Raw genomic sequence first — 20,664 nt, 5'->3', positions numbered from 1 at the left:
GATGGGTTAATCAAATAAACTTGCGTAGCCGGAGGGATTGCCCATTATTTGTGTTTTCTTTAAGTCCTCACCTGACTTTAGGCTCTAAAAAACTACCAAGCTCTGAGCAATTTATGAATATTTGCACATAAAACCCAACCAAGCAGATGTCACAGCTCTCCGTCGTGAGCTGAAAGCACGGAGAAGTTCCTCCAGAAAAACAGTTTTGCTGAGTAACGTGACAACTCTGTTCAGCACACAAGAGCAGCACGTGCTGATGGGAACTGACAACACCTACACCAGGTCCCCGGAAATATAACCCTTGTCACGGCACACAGCCACACTATAAGCGGGAATCTACCAGACACTGTCTCTCCCAGACTTAACTATTAAAAATTATCAGAACAAGAAAACACCAATATGGATGGAAAAAGTAGATGCAAAGTGTTTTCAATGTATGACAATGGAAACAAAAATAAATCTAGGATTAAAATATAGTTTAGCTTCACCAATTTCTAACAGCATTTGTCTCCATTCAACAAGAATTTATGCACCATTTCAACATGATAAGAATTTAATTCTAGGTAATAAAGCTTTACAAATTGAATTCAAAGGGAAAAAAAAAAAAAACAACCCAGCATTTCTCAGTTTTTTCCAGAGTTTCACAACTACAGACTTCAACTAAAGGAACAGGGAAAGCTGTCACAATAAAAGCAGAGCTGACATGTGACCTCTGGATACAGTTGCACTAGCAAACAGCTATAATAAAAATCAATATTAATGCCACACACTTCTGTTTTGAAAATAAAGCAATGGAATTCCCTCACCCCCACCTGCCGAAGGGACACAACTCAGATCAACTTTGTCACAGAGGATTTTTAAAGTCTTTCTACGGGCATGTAATGGATTCCAAGACTGAACATGCACTGCATGTTCAGTGAACCAAATAATTTTTAATAGATTCCTCAGGGGAGTTTATTTTATATTTTTAAATCACTCTGAGACCTTGGAATGACAACCTGATTCAAAGGCAAAGAAAGGCTATTGTTCATGGGGTGGGCTATTGTGTTTCTTTTAGGTTTTTATGGAAGAATAACAGTCATGTTGTTTGTCTGTACTTGCTATGTACTTTAGAAATATCTCCACTTCTATGAAACTCAAACTTATTAAATAGTTTTTGAAAGCATACACTGAGCAATTTTACTGTAGTACTGCAGAACTGCTACACAGCAAATACAGAAAGCTGGTCTAACAAAAAAGTTTGGGAGGAACTGGAAGCTGGAATGAGGTAGCTTGTCTCCTTCAGCCAAAGCTGCAAAGAGGCAGGTGACAGACAGTTAACAAAACTATCAGGCCCAGATTTGCAACCCAAATTTAGCATAAATTAGATCAGTTTGCAGACTGCGGATGAACCACCCTCTCCCCCTGCACCCCCAAAACTAATGCCCACCTTAACACCTACAACACGACAGCAGATTCGGCACAGAAGCAACCATCCCTTGAAAGAGGAAATTCTTCCAGCTGTATGATTAAGTACCCAGGAAAACAAGACGAGGAGCCTCGAGCGCTGCCGTTGTTAGCGTGATTTGAGCAGGATTAGGCAGAGCTCGATGGAGGAAAAGCCTCAGACAATGAGTCCTTTCATACATTAGAAACAAAAACTACCGTTAATCACACCCGCAATTCAGTTTCTTCCACTAATTCCTAATCAGACATCAACAAATAAAGCAAAACACTTATTCTTGGTTTAATTCTATGAAATAAACACAAATGAAAGGAAGTGATCAGCCTGTGCTGTAAAAATGCTGTTGCCTTTCCACCTCCTGATGAGCAGGGAGCTGAGACATGCACGAATGGTTGGGAAGGGAACTCTTCCAGAAAAACCATCCACAGAGAAGTCCAGAGCAAGAGACTCAGAGGAGTGCTGCATTAATAAGCAAGAGAAACTTCAAAACCAAGAGATGAACTCAGTCGAAATCCTCCTCCATACAAAAAAGACCCTGAACCACAGTCATTAGAAAAAACATCTGGTGAAATACTTTGATTTCCAGCATTAGTCATTGGACAGAAACAAAGCAATCTCTTTTTTTTTCCGAAAGCAGCAAATAACTGCAAATCCACTTCTACATACAACCTATCATTTATCACCTCATCAGTGACTGCTTGAGCCTGACAGAATTAAACACTCAAGTCAGGCGTTTCTGTTTAAAGCAATAATTACATTGTTACTAAAATATACAGTACACAATAAAAATATAAACAAATCTGCCTAGCAATATTTTTTATGCACTCTCACTGAAATATCACTAGACTGGAAACAGGCAACATTATAATAATTAAAAAAAAAAGCCAACAAAAAAAATACCAAAAATTCCACTTTCACCGAAGTGTAGCTACTTCTAATTTAAAACTTCACCCACGGGCAAAAATACAAAAATGATTAGCATTATAGTGTTTATTTTAATTACACTGTGCAACAAAAATCCAAGAGCCTGATAGCTCCCTTCAGATACAAAGAAAGCCACTATTTCAGAGCTCATACTTCATTTATAACCTACAAAGTTATGTCAGCCCATCCTATCACCAAAATGCCAAAACCAGAATGTCTGCATTTCTCATAACGTCTAACACCAACACACAATAGAGTTAATAGCTCAAAGAAAAAAAAATGAAGGGGAAAAAAAAAAGCAAAACAGGAGGTCAGGAGATCCCTCACCTGCTCCTTGCAGACAACGTTTAAGAGCATCAAAAAATTCACTGGTCTTCAAAGCATAACTCTTCAAAGTTTAATACGGGAAAAAAATACATCTCTTTAATTCAAACTTACATTTACAAATGCTTTCCAGCAATGTAACTGCTGTGCAATGTATTCTTTAACACCGTACAACTCATGGTGTCTGCCTGCCCTGAACACCCAATGATTTAAGCAAACAAAATACAGTTCATGATTTCTAGTGTGTTAAAGACAGTTTTGCGTTGCTGCAGTCAAGTTGCTGATCCCAGCAACTCTGTGCAAGTCGTTTTAAAACAAACGTCTGCCCATGTGTCTTGATGGTTCTGGCCAACGAAGAAGCCTTTGATCACTCTTCAGTAAAATACTGCTGTGTCCTAAAGGATGCCCAGCTTTCTGACAGCAGGATGGGGGATCACTGGAAGAGCATGACAGCCAGCCGCCACGTAACCCTTCAGAACTCTTCCTCTTCATAATTAATTATGCTCCTTATTCCTTCCACAGGCACAAGAAAGAGATCGGCACGGAGGCAAGTAGAGCAGCACACTTTATTATTATCTTGTTTACAAAGAAAAAGCTTCAGGTAAGAGCCACGGTAGGAGCCGAGGACAATTATCAGCAGTAACAGCCTGCTCCTGGAGAGCTGCTGGAGTTTTATCGTGGAGGAACACGCGCTGCACTTCCGTGCCTTTCTCCTGTGTGCAGGTGAGAGGTGCCCCTGGCCAGCACGGTCTCGGCCGCTGACCTGGCCAGCCAGGGAAGAAAAGAAAGCAAAGCAAAGCACGATGCTCGCTGTCAGGAGGCAGACATCCATCTCTGTGCTAAGGACAGCACCTGCCCACTCCAACGTGGGGGCAGCCTGAGCCCACGCTCGCTTCAGTCTCATCCAAATTCCAGCTACGAATAACAGAGAGTTACACCTCGCACCAACCCAAAAGAAGCCGTTCAAATCACGGCCGTGCCACAGGCTTCTGCCAGCTTTCCCTGTCTTGATCTCTCTTAGTGAGGAGGTAGGACCTGGAACCTACTGACCTGAGTTAAAATGAACCCCCTGCAATGGGACAGACTTCAGGAAATTAGGCTAATGGATGGCCTATTCTAAAACACCCTTTTTTTGAGCCCAAAGACCTCAAACAAATAATTTACTGTAACACTATATCCAAAGCATTAAGTTTAGTTTTACAGGATCCAAAGATGTAGTAGAACCCGGAGAAAATGCAAACCAACGTGAGCTGCTAGCCACAGACTCCCAGCTCACGAGTATAACAGAGACAAACTTTTCTCCAAAAGTTTATAATCCTACCTTTGTTTCAAGAGGCAGAATTAAAGCAGTAACACTAAAATCTGCTGAAATACTTGTCTCCCCAGGTGTAATTCTTCAAATCTGAATTTTATTAACTGGAAGCTACCTATGCACAAGGCTACAGTGAGGAGACAGTCAATATCTAAAAGGCATGTTCAAACCTACATGCTTCATCCTCAGGTTAAGTACAAGTTCACAAGTGCCTTTTTTTTTTTTTTACCACATTACACAGGCGTTAGAATACATAAGACTGTAAAGGAATTTTGGTGGTGCCCAAGAACAGTCTCAACAAACCCACTGAGAATATATATTACAAAATTATATCCACAACTTCTAGTTCATAGGTTTAAGAGGCCAATTTTCTTTGTTTATGGTAATTTTGTTTCATATTTCACTGAACTTTGACATGATAAATGTATTATTGGATTTTGCATGCATCTTCTAGTCAATTTGTGTAATCTTGCAAATTCTGTAGTACAAGTAGTTAAAATACAATGGACAGTACATTCATAAATTACAGATTTTTCCTTAAGGTAAGAGAATTATTATTGATTCTGCAACAACTAAACCTTTGATCAAATTTGGTGAAACAAATGTTACTTAATAAGATATAAACAAACATAACTCCTCTGCATTTGAAGAAAGCAGTACTCTATAAAACGGCAACAACTCCATCCAAAAAACAAGTTCCCTTTTTCCTCCTTTCCCCCATCTCATGTTTTCCAAGCATGTAGCCCCTCAACAAATTCTTAACGCACTGTGTCCAAGAGGATCCTCTTTGCCACTTCTACGGTTATCTTTCAAGATAAAAGATCAGAAGCACAATACCTGCCAGATAAAATATGTAAAATATGTAACCTAAAATCTAAACAATAGACTAGCATTTTTTAGACTTCTCAAATCTACTTTACCTTCCCAATTAATTATCCTATCAAAATACATCTAGGTTGGTGCAGAAAATCAAACCTGTTGATACAAAAATTACCAGAACTCCTCCAGAAAAAGATGTGCACATCATCCCTTTTCTTTACCTCTCACAAAACCCTCTAGAAAAATAATGGTTTTTCTAAAATGCTGTAAGATCTAATTCTGTGAGGAAATCTAACTGAAGAGTCAAGTACCATCCCATGAATAACTTACTGCTCCTAAAGAGAGGAGATATTAAAAAGCTCAAGTGCCTGGCTGCCTTCAGCAGCAAGGATGACACATGAGAGAAGAATCCATACACAGGAGGGATAGAAAAGCAACCGCGCTCTGTGGATCTCATAAAATAGAACAGATGTTATTCGCTGTGTACACACATGAATTCGGTGTTAAACACAACACTTGCAGGAGGGAAAAAAAACAACAAACAAACAAACAAAAAAAAAGTAAGGAAGAGAGGACTAATAGATAATTCCTCACCACGGTCAGGCACATGCATGCTTTGTTTGGCTTCGAGTGATGACAAGATTTCCAGCACTGCTTTTGAAGGAAAGAACGATGCCACATGCCCAGCCTTCCTGGTTTTTTCTCTGTTCTATTTCATCTGACAACTCCGAACTATAAACTTCTTGTGCCAACCTAAATAATTCCTCTCTTTCTCAGTACGGCTGGAAGAAAGTATTTACCCACTTGCCAGTTGCAGCTGAAATTTTGTGCCAAGAAATAAATGTCTTTTGGACAGGTTGTAAACTGGAAGCTTCTAAGCTTCCAGGACAAGAATAAGAATGGGACCATCCTATTCCTTCCCAGATTAATGGTATTGCTGTATTTCAGCTACACAGTGGATTGCACTTGATGAAAGCATCCAAATGGAGCTTCCTCCCAGTACCAAGCCCAGATATTAGGAGGTGCTTTTGTCAATATGAGCTCAACCAGGCTTTTTATATACACTGCTTCCACCCTCTGCTCCAAAAACCCTAACTTATCTCTGTATTTCTCATCTTTATTCTAAAGTTCTCGGATAATACAGTCCTTGAAGGAGCAAGACCTGTTTCACCCTTTTTTCCAGTAAGGCAGAGGTGTACATACACTGTGTGTACACTGACACTAAATAGCAAGTGCTCCAGCTTTCTTTCCCTGGCCTCCTTTCACAGCCTGAGGAGATTCAACCTTCCTACAGACAGCAAACACTCGCAGGGGCACTGGTCACTACAGCTCTCATGATCAACATAAGGTGAAGACCAAGATGTCCTTACATCTTTCCTGCTGCCCAGAAAGACAATGATTAACAAAGGGATAGGCTGTGTGGCATAATGGCTAAATGAGAAATGAATAGAAGAGGTTGTCAGCAGTTTAAAGTCTTCCACCTAGGGCTGAGTCAATACTGGGTTTCTCTTCCTCCTAGTGCTGAGTGGTTACTGGGTTCCTTAGCTTTGCAGGTTGGGATTCCCCACAGGTGTTTCACCAGGCACTCCAACATCCACAGGCATATATATAGGTGAGACACACAATGCAACAGCACAAGACCCCAACACCTCTAACTCAACTATCTTCCCTGTCCTCCTCCCAGCTCGCACAGGCTTCCCAGCTATAGGATGTCACTGCCTGTTTACGTGTCCTAGTGTTGTTTGTTTTTTTTGGGGGGGGGGGGCTCTCCAAAGCTTTGTGAAGCTTCTCATAATAAATCACAACCACATTGTCAAAGGCATGAATAAAACCTGTGTTGTTGCAGTGCAAAGTGGCCTTTTCCTCTTTAACCTATAATCATGGGCCCTTTTCCCATGCTGACCATCATCCTGTTTTCATTTTTGGCAGTGACTGGAATTTTATACTGACAAAAACATTGCCAAAATGCCAGTTAAAAAACTCAACTAACATGAATATGTAAAGATGATCACATATACTGCTAAAAGAACAAGTACCCTCTCCTATAGAAAACAGAAATAGAACAAATTTTAGTAAATGCACACAAGTAAATGATGATGAGGAACATAAAAAGAAACATACATCTCAAAATATGCATCAGTGCCACGAACTTGGTTTTAATATAAGCGTAGTTATGTCTATCATCTTCACAAATAGAGCCAAGCAGTGCTTGTTCCCTTTGCTCATTAAAGCTCTACAACTGGTGCCTCCTGTATGCCCACATGCACCATTTCATTAAGCTCACTTGACATCAGATGAAGAAAGAGTACAAGAAAATTGCATATTCCCTGCCTAAAGTAAACTTGTCATTTAAACCTTGTGTATAGATAGAATTTGATATAGCACTGGCACAGTGAGTCATTCGTCAGTTTTAGGGTTTGTACGACAGTATTCTTACATATGTTTTGCAATACTTTCCAGTTCGCTACCACCCCATGTAATTACAAGTTTTTTACTGGAAAGGAAGCATACATTTTGGGGTTGAACACTGCACCAAGACCTGTAGAAACAAAGCTTACTTTTACGGTCAGATTTTGAGCAAAAGGAAATCCACATAAGGAGTCCTCACGGACCACACGAAAGATGAAAGTCAAGGCACTGCTTTTAAAGGAGAGCAAGCAATGATGGAGAGCATCACAAATATTTCTCAATGAATTACTCCAAACATAAACATAGGCAACCCTCCTGTCAGTCTCTTAGGTACATAAGTTAAAACTGCATTCATTCAAAACACTATATAAAACAGCCAGTAGCTACTACAAAGTGCTTGACTTGAAAATAATAGGTACTTTTACATCTTTCTGTATTGGGGCGAGACAATACATTAAAATGTTCCCTACTGTCTTACCTCCACCTTTTAAGTTGCAAAACAGGCTTGAGTAATTTAATGCTCAACCGTGGCTTCTAAGAAGCACTAAAAACCCACTGAAACAGAAAGGGTTGTTCTGATTAATACCACTAACAAGATCAGCTCAGAATCTCATCTGGCGGCATCCAGCTCACTCCAGTGCTTTACAGGAAAGTTTGAAATTCTTCAAAAGGCACAAGTTCCAACTTTAATTTGCACACCGTCACAGATGTACCTCAGGTAGACCTCTTCAGTCTCTTAAAGCTGGTTATTATTAGTATTCCTTTCCACTATCTAAATTCACATCAAATGGATCTACTGAATTGTACATCTCCTGCTATCTGATAAAAAGCTGGAGAGAAAAAGTACCCTTTGCACAATTAGAGTTACCTGGTTAAGATTCAAGAGCAGGCAGCAACAACTCTGGGTTTTTTTCCTCCCAACTGCATATACTATGACCTACAAGAAACATTTTCTGCTTAAAAGTAATGCTTAAACGGAGATCTATGGCTGAACATTATCACAAGGATTGCACTTACTTGACAGTCTGCTATTAGCCAACTCCATTATCGCTATTTGCAGTTTTTAAATGTACAGATTCAGAAGTAACTGTACAAAGCCTCCATTACAAGTGGATTTATGGAAAGCCACAGCAATAATCATCCTCATTAACCATATCTTCCCACAGCCCTGCATTATGTGGACACAAAGAAGAAAACATTTCTCCTCTGTTATCCACAAGCTTAGATCCTTCTCCTTACAATCACAAGACTTGATTATCTTCTCTACTTTTGCCAATGACAATTACCTCACATTCCCAAAACAAGGACTTAGTTTAAAAAAATAAAATTAAAAATACCTGCATAACTGTCAACCCACAACCAATACACAACGTAGGACGCCTTCTACTTTGATTTTCCAGAAATTGACATTTTCACTGCCAACATGCATGAGAATAAAGTGTTGCCCTGCGGCTTCTACTATTTTGCTGATGGCCCCAACCAGTACACAGTCAAGACATACTCACGGACACAAAAAGAAAAGGGCTGATGGCAATATTTGTAACTAAGCTGAATACAAAAATCTCTTGATCTGAAGTGATGCACTAACTCTTTGGTCATAAGCTGTTTTAACCCCTTCGCACGTGTGGTCATGCTACATCCTATTTCAACAGCCAGGACGCACGTCAGTGACGTAGGCTAAGAAACTTGGACATTAAGAGGGTCGGTTAAAGGCAGAAACCGAGAATTTAAATAATCCAACACTGTCACCCACCACACATTCAGATCACAAGACGGCCGTTTTGCCATTCAGGTTTTACCTTTTGCTTTCTAAGTTCAGACTGCTGATCATGCACTTCACCGTATGGATATCTATTACTCCTACATCCTCAGCCCCACAGCAATCCACCACAGCAGAAATAATAAAACCAGGACTAAAGTACACTTGCTCCATCTATAAAACCAACCTCGTGAACCACGCATTTCCTGCATTATCATAATGAATGCAATGGACTTTATTTAAAAAGCTGTTTTCAAAGACAAACTGGCAGTCTTGGAACAATCACCCAGTAACCAGACACAGAGATAAGTCATTTGCGGCACAGGACCTTAGTATTCTCAAATTAAATTTGTCATTTCCCTAGCATCCACCTTGAAAAATGAACAAAGGTGGTTATAGAAGCAGCATAAGGAAACTCTATTTGCTCACTGTCCCCGTGCAAGTTAGCTGCCTTCAGAGATCTCTAAACCAGCAAATATTCAACTGAAGCTTTGACTATCCGGTTATCTTCAGCCCAAATCACTTTTTATAGCTCAGTTCCGAAATCGACAAGAGAACATTGTATTTCATACTGACAATACAGCTTCATTTGGTTACATATGAAATAAACACGAAACTCCAAAACGCTTTAAAACAGCTGCCCCAGTCAGTCTCCTGGAAACAGACCACATCCACATCTTTCCCACACAAAAGGTCTGCGGGAAGAGATCTTCCTTTAAACAGCGCGGAAATACTTTCTTTCACTGAATCTAATTTACGCCAGATATTGTGAACTGCTTGAAGTTGGGTCTTAACAGTTTCTGGGTGCAGAAACCGCCGGGAAGGCAAACGCTCCCGCCCACCGCCTTCGCCTGCAGCCTCGGCTCCCGCTCGCCCGGGGCTGCCCGCGCTCCCCCCGCAAGCCCGCCCGCGCCCCCGGGCGTCCCGCGGGGGAGCCCTGCCCGCCCCCTCGGCACCGCTCGGTACCGCCCGGCACCCCCGGACAGCCAGGCGGACCAACAGGTTGCGGGGGCGGCTGCGGGGCAGGAGCTGGCCCCGGGGAGGCTGCGGCCGCGCTCCCCCGAGAGGGATGAGAAGGGGATGAACCCCCCCACCCGCGCCAGTGTGGGGAGCTGGGAGCTGGCACCCCGGGCGCAGCGGCGGAGCTCCTGCCCGCTCCCGCCGGGGACCCTTTGTTCTCGCCACCCAAGACGCCGCCGCCCGGCAGCCCCCTGCTCTCCCAGGCGGCGACTCGCCCCACCGGGGGGGGAAGGCGCGGTCTGCCGCCCCCCGCTGCAGCGCCCTCCCGCCCTCTCTCTCCCCTTCTCTCCCTCCTCCGCGGAACGGCCGGCGCCAGCCCCGGGAAACCCTCCGGGCCACTGCCGCCCGCCCCGCACGGTGGGGGCACCGCGCCCGGGACGCCCCGCGGCGCTCAGCGCTGCGCCCCGCGGGGCACGACCCGCTCCCCCGAGCCCAGAGCGGAGGGCCGCCCGCCGGGGCTGCCCCCAGCGCCGCAGCCCGCCCGGGAAGGTCACGCCGCGGCGGCGAGACCCGCGCCCCCGGCACCGCGGCGCCGGCAGGTGCCTGGCTGCTCCCACCGACCCGGGGAGGCTCCGCGGGGCGCAGCCGGCGGCCGCCGGGCAACCGCGTGGCGGCCCCAGCGGGCGGCGGGGGAGCTCCGGGACGGCACGGCGGCTCCCGCGGGGCACCCGGGGCGGCGGCGGGGCCGAGGCGGGCGGCGGGGCCAGCGCTCGGGGGCGCCGATCCGCGGAGCTCAACAGGCGGTGGAGTTTGGCGGCTCCTCGGGAGACGATCCCGCCGCGTCGGGAGCCGGGCAGGGGGGCTGAGGAGGGAAGAAGCGCCGCAGCCGAGCCACTTACCGGGGCTCCGGGGCTCCGCCGCCCGCATGCTGCCTCCGGGCGCCGCGCGAGAACCCGCTCCGCTCCCCGCCGGCAGCTCCGCTCGCTCGCTCGCTCCGCCGCCGCCGCCGCGCGGGACCGCGCTCCGCGCGCGCCGCCGCCAGCCCGCCCCCGCCGGGGCCGCGCGCCGCGCCCGCCCCGCCGCCAGCCCAGCCCAGCCCAGCCCAGCCCAGCCCGCCCCGCCGCCGCCACCTGCCGCCCGCGGGCTCACCTGGGCCGGCTGCGCCGGGGCCCCGCTGCCGCGCTCGGCCCCGCGGCGAGGCGAGGCGCTGCTCCCCGCCGAGTCCCGCTCCGCTCCACCGCGGCCTGCGCTGCGCTGCGCCGCCGCCCGCCTTGCCCGCCGAGTCGGCCCGCAGCCGGCGGGCAGGGCCCGCCCCGGCCAGGTGTGGGCGGGGGCGGGCGGGGGGCGGCCCGGCGGGGCGGGCGAGGGCGCGGCCGCGGCCCGGGGCGGGCGCTGTGTCGGCGCCGCCGGAAGGAGCCGGGCTGGCAGCCGGGGGGCCCCGCCGCCCTCCGCCTGTGCCGGCGGCCGCGGGAGGGGGCTGCGGCCCCGCCGTGCTCGGAGCGGCGCCCCGTGCCCGCGCCCCGTCCCTCCGCTCTCAGCCCCGGGTCAGGCCGCAGGTGGCCCGGGGGGTGCGAGGAGCGGCGGTCGGGAGGCAGAGCAGAGCCCTGGGTCTCCCCGCGGATCTCCCCGTCCCCGTTGCTGGCGGGCGAACGCCGCGCCGGGACCTGTTGCGGGCCGTGATGGCTCGGCCGTGGCGGGGCTGTTCGCGATGTTCCAGCCCGGGCGCTCAGCGCGCTGCTGCTCCAGCTGCTCGCTTGCTCCGTACAGCCCTTCCTGGGGCTGGACTGAGAAACGGAGAAACCGAGGGGGATTGATTTTCTGCCGCCTTTTGAGGCGGTGGAAGGGTTAAGTCAGTCGGTCACCTGCACCGGGTGTGTTGGTGCTCTTTGGCTTCTTGCCCGACCCTTCCCGGGAGCTGGGGTTGCGTCAGCGCGGGCAGCACCGCGGTGCTCGGCGGTCTCGCCCTGCTGCCGTTCTCCTCAGTGCACCGTGCTGGGGTCACTTCTGCGTTTCCCACGGCATGTTAATTTTTTCCCCCTCTATAGTCTCCAGGATCCCTCCTCGTGTATGTTAACTGTGTTCCTTTGAGGATTTTTTGCCGTTGTCATCTCATCTCCTTCAGCCAGGGTGTTGGTAAGAGCCAAATAGTTTCCAGAGGCATTGTTGCCTCAAGCACTCTTAGGAGCTCTGCGCTTCAGACTTCTGAATGTGATGCCCAGTTCCTTGTGCATCACTTGCCTCTGCCCTAAACCAAGCACCTGAAGCCAGTCTCACACCCCTGCCACATGGCAGGAAGCTCTGGCACTAAAGCCTTTGGTGCTGGGGGTATTTTCCTTCCTGCTCGGTATCCAAATATTGCTGCAAAACAGCCCTTCGTGCGTTACACAGTGAGGCCACAGAGCTTAGAGTAAGTGGTGCTGGCCGAGTGCCACGCCACACTGCCAAAGTGCCCATGGGCTCCACTCTCTGTGTTGAAATTTGGATCTGCTTCAGGAAGCTCCAGAGCTGGGAGATCCCTACTCCAGAGAAGGGATTCACAGAGCCACCAGAGCCCCAGCTCACATTGCACCCATGTTGGCAAAAGGTGGGTCATGTCAGCTAAAGCCCCGTTCATTTTATGTGTAAGCAACAGGTTTTTGAAGTTTTCTTGAAAAATGGAAGATGAGTGGCTTATTGTTCCTTTGCTAATCTTGTCAGATGTTTAAGAACTTTTGAGTGGAGACAATGAAAACTTTGGGCCTATCTATGAGACGGATTTTTAAGATCTCTTTAGACACCTAAAGATGTGGGTCCCTAAAGACCTTCACAAATGTGGATTCATGTGACTGACACAGAGCTGCCTCATAAACTTTTGATGCCCTGAAGCTTCTAGCCAAGACTTGCAGGTAAATGATTGTCCCATGGGCGTAAGCCATTAATCATCTGAATCATGAAACAAAGCATTTTCTTATACAGCTACCACCCAAAATTCTCTGTTACTCCCCCATGCACTCCATGCCTGCATGATGTAAAAACTTGGAAGGCTATGAATAGCAGGAGCCCAATAGACCCTGGAGCTTTGCACTCCATTTAATATGGAGAGGCTGGTTTATCACCCCCTTATCTGTCTGAGGACTTCACAGTCATGGGGCACTGTTTCTCGAAGCACGGGCATCTTCTTCAGAGTCTTGCTTAGCACAGGACACAGTCGCATGTTGTCACCAGAGCTGTATTCTGAGTCCTAAGGCCCTGAGAACGATCCACCGGTGTACAAACAGCCCCCCATTGTGTCATCTAGGTAGCTCTCATGGCTCCAGCCTGCCCAGCCACTTCAGTGGTAAGCCTTTTGGAAAGCAAAGTCTCAGTGTGTATTTGCAGTACCTGATTTGGAGGTCACTGCTCCTGGTAGCTGTTCCTTCCCTTTGAGGCAGCTCTTCAGAGTAAATGCACACCCATACCCTTGTCCTGTGTGCCACTTGATAGCCAGCTAGTGTATAGATACAGTGGGGCTTGCCTTTAATAAATTGGTATAAAATCAAAAGATCCGGATGCTGATTTTTTTAAGACTTGTCAGAACAACTTCCCTTCTCATTTCAGATGTTGCTAAACTTGCTAAGTGCTCTGGAAGGAATCTGTAGGCTGCAGAACCTGTCAGAAGCTCATCCTTTCTCCAGCTGTTGGGTTTGGGGTTTTTTTGAGGGAGTGTTCTTGCTGCTGACTGTTTCTCACCTGATTTTATAGTAATTGTCAATTGTATTGTCAGGTCTCCTGGTGTGATTCACAAGTGCCTGATGCAATGCTCAACTTGATGCTCCTGTAAGATAATACATCTCCATTTGCGGATCTGCTTGACAGCACAGCTTGAGGACCATATGGCCATGACTCCAACTGCCCACCATTTTTTCAATATTACCCCCAAGACTCTTTAATTTCCTTTGTAAGACAGGATTATTAGAATACTCTGTTTTGCTCCAAATAATAATTAAAAAAAACCCAATCTGTTTTGCCCATTTCTGTTCTTCATTTGAGGGAATTGCAGCCTTGGAGAGACAGCCCTGAAGTTTCTTCACCCATAGCACTAGATTGTTTGGACTGAGAAATCTTTAGGTGGAGGATAACAACTTCCCCCTAATTTTGCTTTACTACAGCTTGTATTTTTGAAGAAATGAATGTCAGTGTTGTAATAAAAGTGCAATCACAATGCTAAAGTGGTATTTACTTCTGCTTCTTGGCCAAGGCCCATAAGTTTTCTGTTCCACCTTTCTGTAAGGTAGGTACAAGTGTCTTTCCCTTTCTGTCTTGGTTGTCTCAGCTGGCTGACCAGATCTGGTCAGGATACATGCTCTCTCTTACTGTCTCTCTGCATAGAGCTTAGCACAGTGAAGCTCCCCTTTTGACTGATGCCTTAGAGGTCCTACAAAGCATGTAAACATGAGTAAAAATCTTCATGGTTTGTTTACCTTCTGCTCTTCACACTAAACAAGAAACCTAAGATCACTGGGGAAAAAAGCAGACAAACGAAAATCAACAACCACTGGACAATTTGTTCCTGGTGTGTAGATAGATTTTGGGCATTATTAAATGGGAAAAGTTTTCTGCTCCTGACTGAATAAAATGGGATAGAGGAAGACCCTGGGAACACTAGTGACCAAGACAAAAATTGAAATGACCTCCTGCTTCTGCTAAGGGCCAGACTCTGGAGTACTAATGGCACTTACCTCATGGAACACTCTTCCAAAATGTTCAGAAAAACAGAGTTGCAGATGAGTAATTATCCATTGCAGCATGGTCTCCATGTGTTCGAGTCCCAGAAATATCAGCTTGGTGTCCTTTTTTAACCCTAAATGAATGTAATAGAAAGACTAAAATACATCATGTACATGTAAATTAAAGCAAACAATATACAGAATACAGTGAACTTGCTGCTGGAGTGGTCTCTGCTCCCCTCTGCATTTCCTGCCAGAGTTTGCTTCTCCTCCATTTCTTTCCGTTCTTGTCAGGTCCCTGAGAAACTGTGTTTTTCTGGCTTTCATTGTGATGACATCTGTGCTCAGCCAGTCCAAGAGTTGGTCTGGTGGTCTTCAGCTCCAATCCTTCATGGTTTGGCAGACCACAGGCTGTCAAAGAGATGGAGAGGAGCACTGATCACACGGGTATTTGAGCACTTCCTAAGCTAACGTATTTATCTTCACAGGATCTCAATGAGGTAGGAAATTATTACTGTCCCCCTTTTAGAGGTGAAAAACAGATGCAAGCAGAAGCTAATTGACTTAGCTAATGTCGTACAGGAGCCAGTGGCAGAGCAAGGAAATGAGATCAGCCGCCGGCCCCGGTGCCATGTGCCAGAGGACAGGTTGACTCAAACAGTTTTGAAAGCTCTGTCAGTGCCCACAGGCTTTTATAGCCCTGTGCAAAGGCAAAGCACAAGCTTTCAGAGCACAGTAACCCAGGGCAGAAAATTGAAAGCACAAGCTTTCAGATCGAGGCAACCCAGGAAGGAAGGGACAGATTTGCACTGAGATCCAAGTCAGTCAGCGGCAGCAGTACCAGCCTGGCCCAGGTTTGCAGAGTGACTGGGCTTGTAGACTTGATTTTTGCCTTTTCCTAACAACTGTAGAGAAGGGATTCCTGATATTGGATCAAAGCTCTTGTCTGATTTCAGCCTTACCGGAAAATCCGTCTGGGGGCTGAGAGCTCCCTTCCTCACTTTCACACCACTGAAAGCAGGAGCTTCTGGAAACATAATTTCAACCCAATCCCTTTTTTTTTCCCTATTAATTTTTAGTTCTGCCTACTTTTATATTTGGTTTTCAGAACAAGTCGAAAGCATTTTAAAAGAAGCCATAAAGCAGCTAAGAAAATACTGGAGACTATGTTCAGAGACCTTAAAAAAACAATTCTCTTTTGAAACTTCAGGTTGGGTTGTAAGCATAATGGCACTAATATAGCTCGTGTGTACAGGAGTGGGTTTTGATTAAAGCATTGAGACAGGGAGTGGCATTGTCTTATCCTTGCAGTAAGTTTATAGACCTTGTTAGCAAAGTTAAACTTTCATGCTGACTAAACTTTTCCACACCCTTTTTCTGCAATAAAAATCCACCTAAAATTTTCATCTCACAACCGAGTAGCAGATGAAGTCATAGGCTTAATGTTTCACATTAAAACAAGGCAAGTATCCCAAAATACCGTTCCACAGAACCAAAAATTATTTTGCCCAAACAGCTTCTGCTCCCTCAGAGAACTCTTACCTCTTACCAACTTTTAGTATTTTATAGGGTTGCACAGCTAGTGTTTTTCTTTGACGGTATCATCAACTTCAGGTCTGACTGCAGGATGGATTCTGCTCTCAGTTTTGTGTGCAGCAGCATCCACTGACAGCAGCCACCTAAGATAAAAAGGCAATTCAGAGAGCAGATACAGCAAGAATAACCAGGAGAAGGATCACCCTGACCACAGCTCTGCTGCAAGAGATGACAGGCAAACAGGACAAATATATTGGATTGACATTTATATTCCCAAAGGAGCTGACACAATTGCTGTCTACCAAATTTTCCTTTTAACTTGGAAGATCAGATCTGAGATTTTCAAGGCGCGATAAATGAGGAGTCTCATATTCTTACCTCAGTGTTTGAGAGCTCTAGTCCTGAAAAAGTGATAAGAATAAAGTACTGCCCCCATATCACATAATCTCAGCCCTCTGTATATGAATGGCAAAAGTGGCCTCAGAGGGGACTCAGGAGTCCTCGGGCACGGGACAGTTACCATAGCTCTGCCCTGCAGCTGAGTTCTGTAAAGAAATCAAGCAGAAGCTTTTTTGTGCTCCAGTCTCCTGCAGTAAGGGCACAGAAGAGGGGTTTGGGGCCTGCTAGCTGTGTTTGTGAAAGCTGGGATCTCCTCGTTGAAATATTACAGACGCCGGAGCTGGCCTGGAGTGTGAGAGGCAGCCGTGAACTTGGCAGAGGTAGAATTTCACAGCTGACTTGTACTTATTCCTCTTACAGCCAACAGTGAGTTTTCTCAATGTGAAGCTCAGCATCCCAGCTCTGGGCAGCGACCAGGCTGCAGTGGCCAGTCTGTGTGAACAGCATGAGAATGCCATCGTGCAGGGGAAGGTGGTGGTGCTGTGGGGTGTGACTGTGGTGTGGTGAACACCGGCAGTGGTAGGTACAAACCTGGAGCATCAGTCCTCCGCTGGTCTGCAGGACTAATCCTCACAGTGCTCACAGGGCAGGACTCACACCTGGGAAGAGGTTAGAATATGATGCTTAATCTCATAAGCTTGAGCAGGACTTAAATGCTTCCCAGAATTTTGCTGCCCTGTTGCAGAAGTCAGGTATTGTATAGAAGTAAACTGAAATGATCCCCTAATGATTTTTTTTTTCCCTTCGATTTGTTCCTTCTGCAACTCCAAAGAAAAAAAACTCAGCAGGGATCAGCTGTCTTGACAGGTCATTTAACACTGTTTTTGTAAAAATAGATTTGTATTTTATAGCTTAATATTTTAGAGGCTGGTGACTGGTTAAACTTATTTCGGCACCAGCACCTCTTGCTTTGGGCTTCAGCCTTTAAATAAGTCACTGGTTGTCAAGATTTACTGTGTATACTGTGGGACAAGTGCAAGATTTTGACAAGAAAAGATATTTGGGTGTTATTTGAGGAGACATGGGGAAAGTCACTTAACTCAGTGTTTATATAGAATGGCTTTCTTGTTTCAGGGGTCACCTCTGTTGGAATAACAGGTGCAGGCTTCAGACATCAGCTGCAAGGGCTGTTTTTTGCATCAGGGAGGTTATAGCTTTTCCTATTAAAGATAGTTGGAATTTCAGGGAATAAATATTGTCTAAATTTAACTAACCTTTCCATCACAATTCTAGGAGAAAGGTGCAGCCTGTCAGCATACAATTGCTTTAGTGGTGATAATACCAGTGGTGTTTCTAAGCACCGTTCCCATTAAGGTGTTCAGAGTAATGGATGTGGAAAATGTGTCCCAACCTCGAAGACGATTCTCTACAAGTTTAAGTAATAGCAATAAAGTGAGTGAGGAACAGGCTATAAACATGGTAGAGACTTTGTTAAAATGTAGGAATAAATGGTTTCTGCAGTGCTGTTTTGTGGAACTGTGCTGTCAAAGTGGGGAAGAAGCCAACTCCAATAGTCACTCTGCAAATATTACACAGTGGTGTCTGGGTTTGTTTTAAAAAGCACCTTGAGATGGTATATCTCCAAAACTGAAGGTTTAGGCATGTTCAGAAAATGAAATGGTCTGGCTGGGCATTCCTGACTGTCTCTTATCTGAACCCTGGCCCCTACAGAAAGCTGCAAGATTTCCTCCCCATCCTGTCTCTAAACCAAACCTCACCTGCCTGTTTCCATTTGCTGACCCTCATCCCAGCAGCTCTCTGGGCTTATGTATGTCTTACTTCTCTTTCCAGCCCTATTCCATCCTGCACACATGCAGACAACAGACACAGACACACAGACACAGGCACAGACACACACACATACAGCCCCAAAAGTGCTCTCAAACTGAGCACTTGCAGGGCTGAGTGACTGCCCTGGGCACTGCCCCTCCACTCTGTACCTCCCTGCTCTCGTTGCTCAGACTGCTGAAGAGTTAAACTTCAAAACAGAGGTACTGAACTCACCCAGAGTTTTATTTCTCTACCCCACATTTTTCCATCTGCAAGTCTTTTTAACAGCTTTAGCATGTCACGTGCCTAATTTTCTTTAAATAGGTTCTTGGCCTGGGCTCATGGCTGTAGTATCTGAGCACCTTTCAGTCATGCATGAAGTGATGTGAGTCATGTCAGGCCTGGGTGATTTGTTCTCTCTCCCCATTCTCTCCCAGGAAAGAGGGCTGTGCATGCTGTGCTGTAGTCTTTGTTTTGTTTGGGTAAAGTTTCAGTCTGTGAGGTTTTCCTGTGACCGAGAGGCTGGGGGCATCACATGCAATTTTCATTCTTTCATCCCTTCAATGTACCCTGCTCCTATGTTGAAGATTTTCACAATTTTTATGTTTTCTCTGTGCTACATTCCTCTGATACCAAGAATATTTGGCATTGTGTTTAATGGTTAAAACCATCCTGCAGTTTTCTGTCTTCTGTTTTTGGGTGCAAGTCAGTCTTTAACTATTAGAGGTCGAACAGAACATGCTGAGAACATCCTGTCAACTTTTGCACATTCCTCTACATCAACAACTCCTGGTCCTGGCAGGACATGAATGTCTGGGCTGGACTGATATGAACAGCTCTGTTTCCCAAAAATCTTTGTTGATGTTCTTCAAGGTACAAAATATTCACAAAACCAGGAAAATTATAGTCTTATATAATTTTTTTCTGCTTTTCATTCCATGAGATATTAGCTGGAAGCTAGTTTCCTGAAGGTGGGTTTACTGGAAGAACTCCACTTTAGAAAAGACACTGAAAGAAAACAGTGTGATTATCAGATTCATATTTGGTTTAAATGATGGACTCAGTTTCTGCACTCACTATCCTCCTGCCGCTTCTGAGTGGAAAAGAAAAGGAACAACTGAGCTCAGGAGGAGAGGTGTAATGAACCAGGTGATTTTTAAAAAGCAGGTAAAGAACCTTAAATTCTCAAACAATTCATTTTGGTGATCATGAAATAGAACTGCCACTCAAAATTTCACTTACATAAGATACAAAATGATCTGTAAAAAGGTTGTACAAATAAGTTCCCTTAGGCATTCCTGTGGTGCACTGTAGCATCATATACTGTCACAGGGATTGATTTAGAGCAATCGAAACTCATAAAAATGAAACTGCAAAGAAGAGGAGACAAGCCAGCTTCAGATGCTGTGGTCAGGTATGGATTTGCTTCAGGCAACTGGGAGGAAGATGAGCCCATTCTCTCCCATGTCTTTTTCCCACCTACTGCTGCCATCCCCAGGGATCAGGAACAGATCAGAGCTGCCACTGGTATGAGCTTTTCCCCATTTTCCTGGTGAGCGGCACCTCCGTGCATGGCCAGAGACACCTGACCTTCACAAACAGTTGAATCCAGAAAAAGCGGTGCTGCCACCAAAAGAAGCATCCTCTTCATCTTACTCTCACCTGATACCACGTTTTCCATTACATTAACAGAAGCGACTGCAGTGCGAACCAAATCAGGGTGCAGTTCTGGATTAAAACTAACCTGAAAAAGGAAAAGAAACTTTTAACTTGATGTGTTTTCCCTTGCAGCCTTGCATATGCTGGCAGCAGCACAAGGTGAAAGACTGGGCTGAGGATCCATGGTAGGGGGAAGGCAGGGATGCTTTCCGCACCAGAACTCCTTTAAGCTTCTGCTGTTGGACAACTGACACTTCTTTCTGCAGCCTAAATTATATGTAAAATTACAGCCTAATGCAAAGGGTATTGCTTTGTGCCTACTTTGATTTTAAAAGGTTTCCCTAGGTTAAAACCTCTATCAGTACTTCCATCTGCAGGGCTAAAGGTGCTGCGTGCTTTGGTTGCTGTGTTCTGTGCTGGTCGTGTAGAGCAGCTGTAAATTCAGGAGGCTGCTTTGCATTACCATTGGGGCACAACACAGCCTGCACTGGGGTAAACTAGGGGTGTACTTGATCTTTCCACACCTTACATCCGAGAGATAAAAGGAGAGGGAACCTCTGTGCCAGAGAGCGAATCACCTCCACCCGCTGTTTTTTCCGTCTCTGAGCAGGAGGCAGCTCCTCACGATAGCAACAGTTGCAATCCCCCCAGCCCAACCCTGGCA

General features: G+C 46.0%; 1 protein-coding gene across 18 annotated transcripts in view; it reads right to left on the bottom strand.

The window, feature by feature from the left end:
- PTPRF (protein tyrosine phosphatase receptor type F) overlaps positions 1-11,207 on the bottom strand; it is a 376,508-nt gene extending 365,301 nt beyond the window's left edge. For 17 of the 18 annotated variants that reach the window (XM_027747286.2, XM_027747295.2, XM_027747291.2 and 14 more), the window contains exon 1: positions 10,851-10,990. The gene's annotated coding sequence lies outside the window, so the exon portion shown is untranslated. Of the gene's footprint in view, positions 1-10,850; positions 10,991-11,100 lie in introns of those variants that run through there. The other variant, XM_027747288.2, reaches the window with a different exon arrangement.
- Positions 11,208-20,664: the final 9,457 nt, after the last annotated feature.

This window comes from Pipra filicauda, unplaced genomic scaffold, assembly GCF_003945595.2.
Source record: "Pipra filicauda isolate LSUMZ 115617 unplaced genomic scaffold, ASM394559v2 scaffold36_size6622888_pilon, whole genome shotgun sequence".
Taxonomy (NCBI): domain Eukaryota; kingdom Metazoa; phylum Chordata; class Aves; order Passeriformes; family Pipridae; genus Pipra; species Pipra filicauda.
This window is presented reverse-complemented; position numbering and strand designations above follow the sequence as displayed.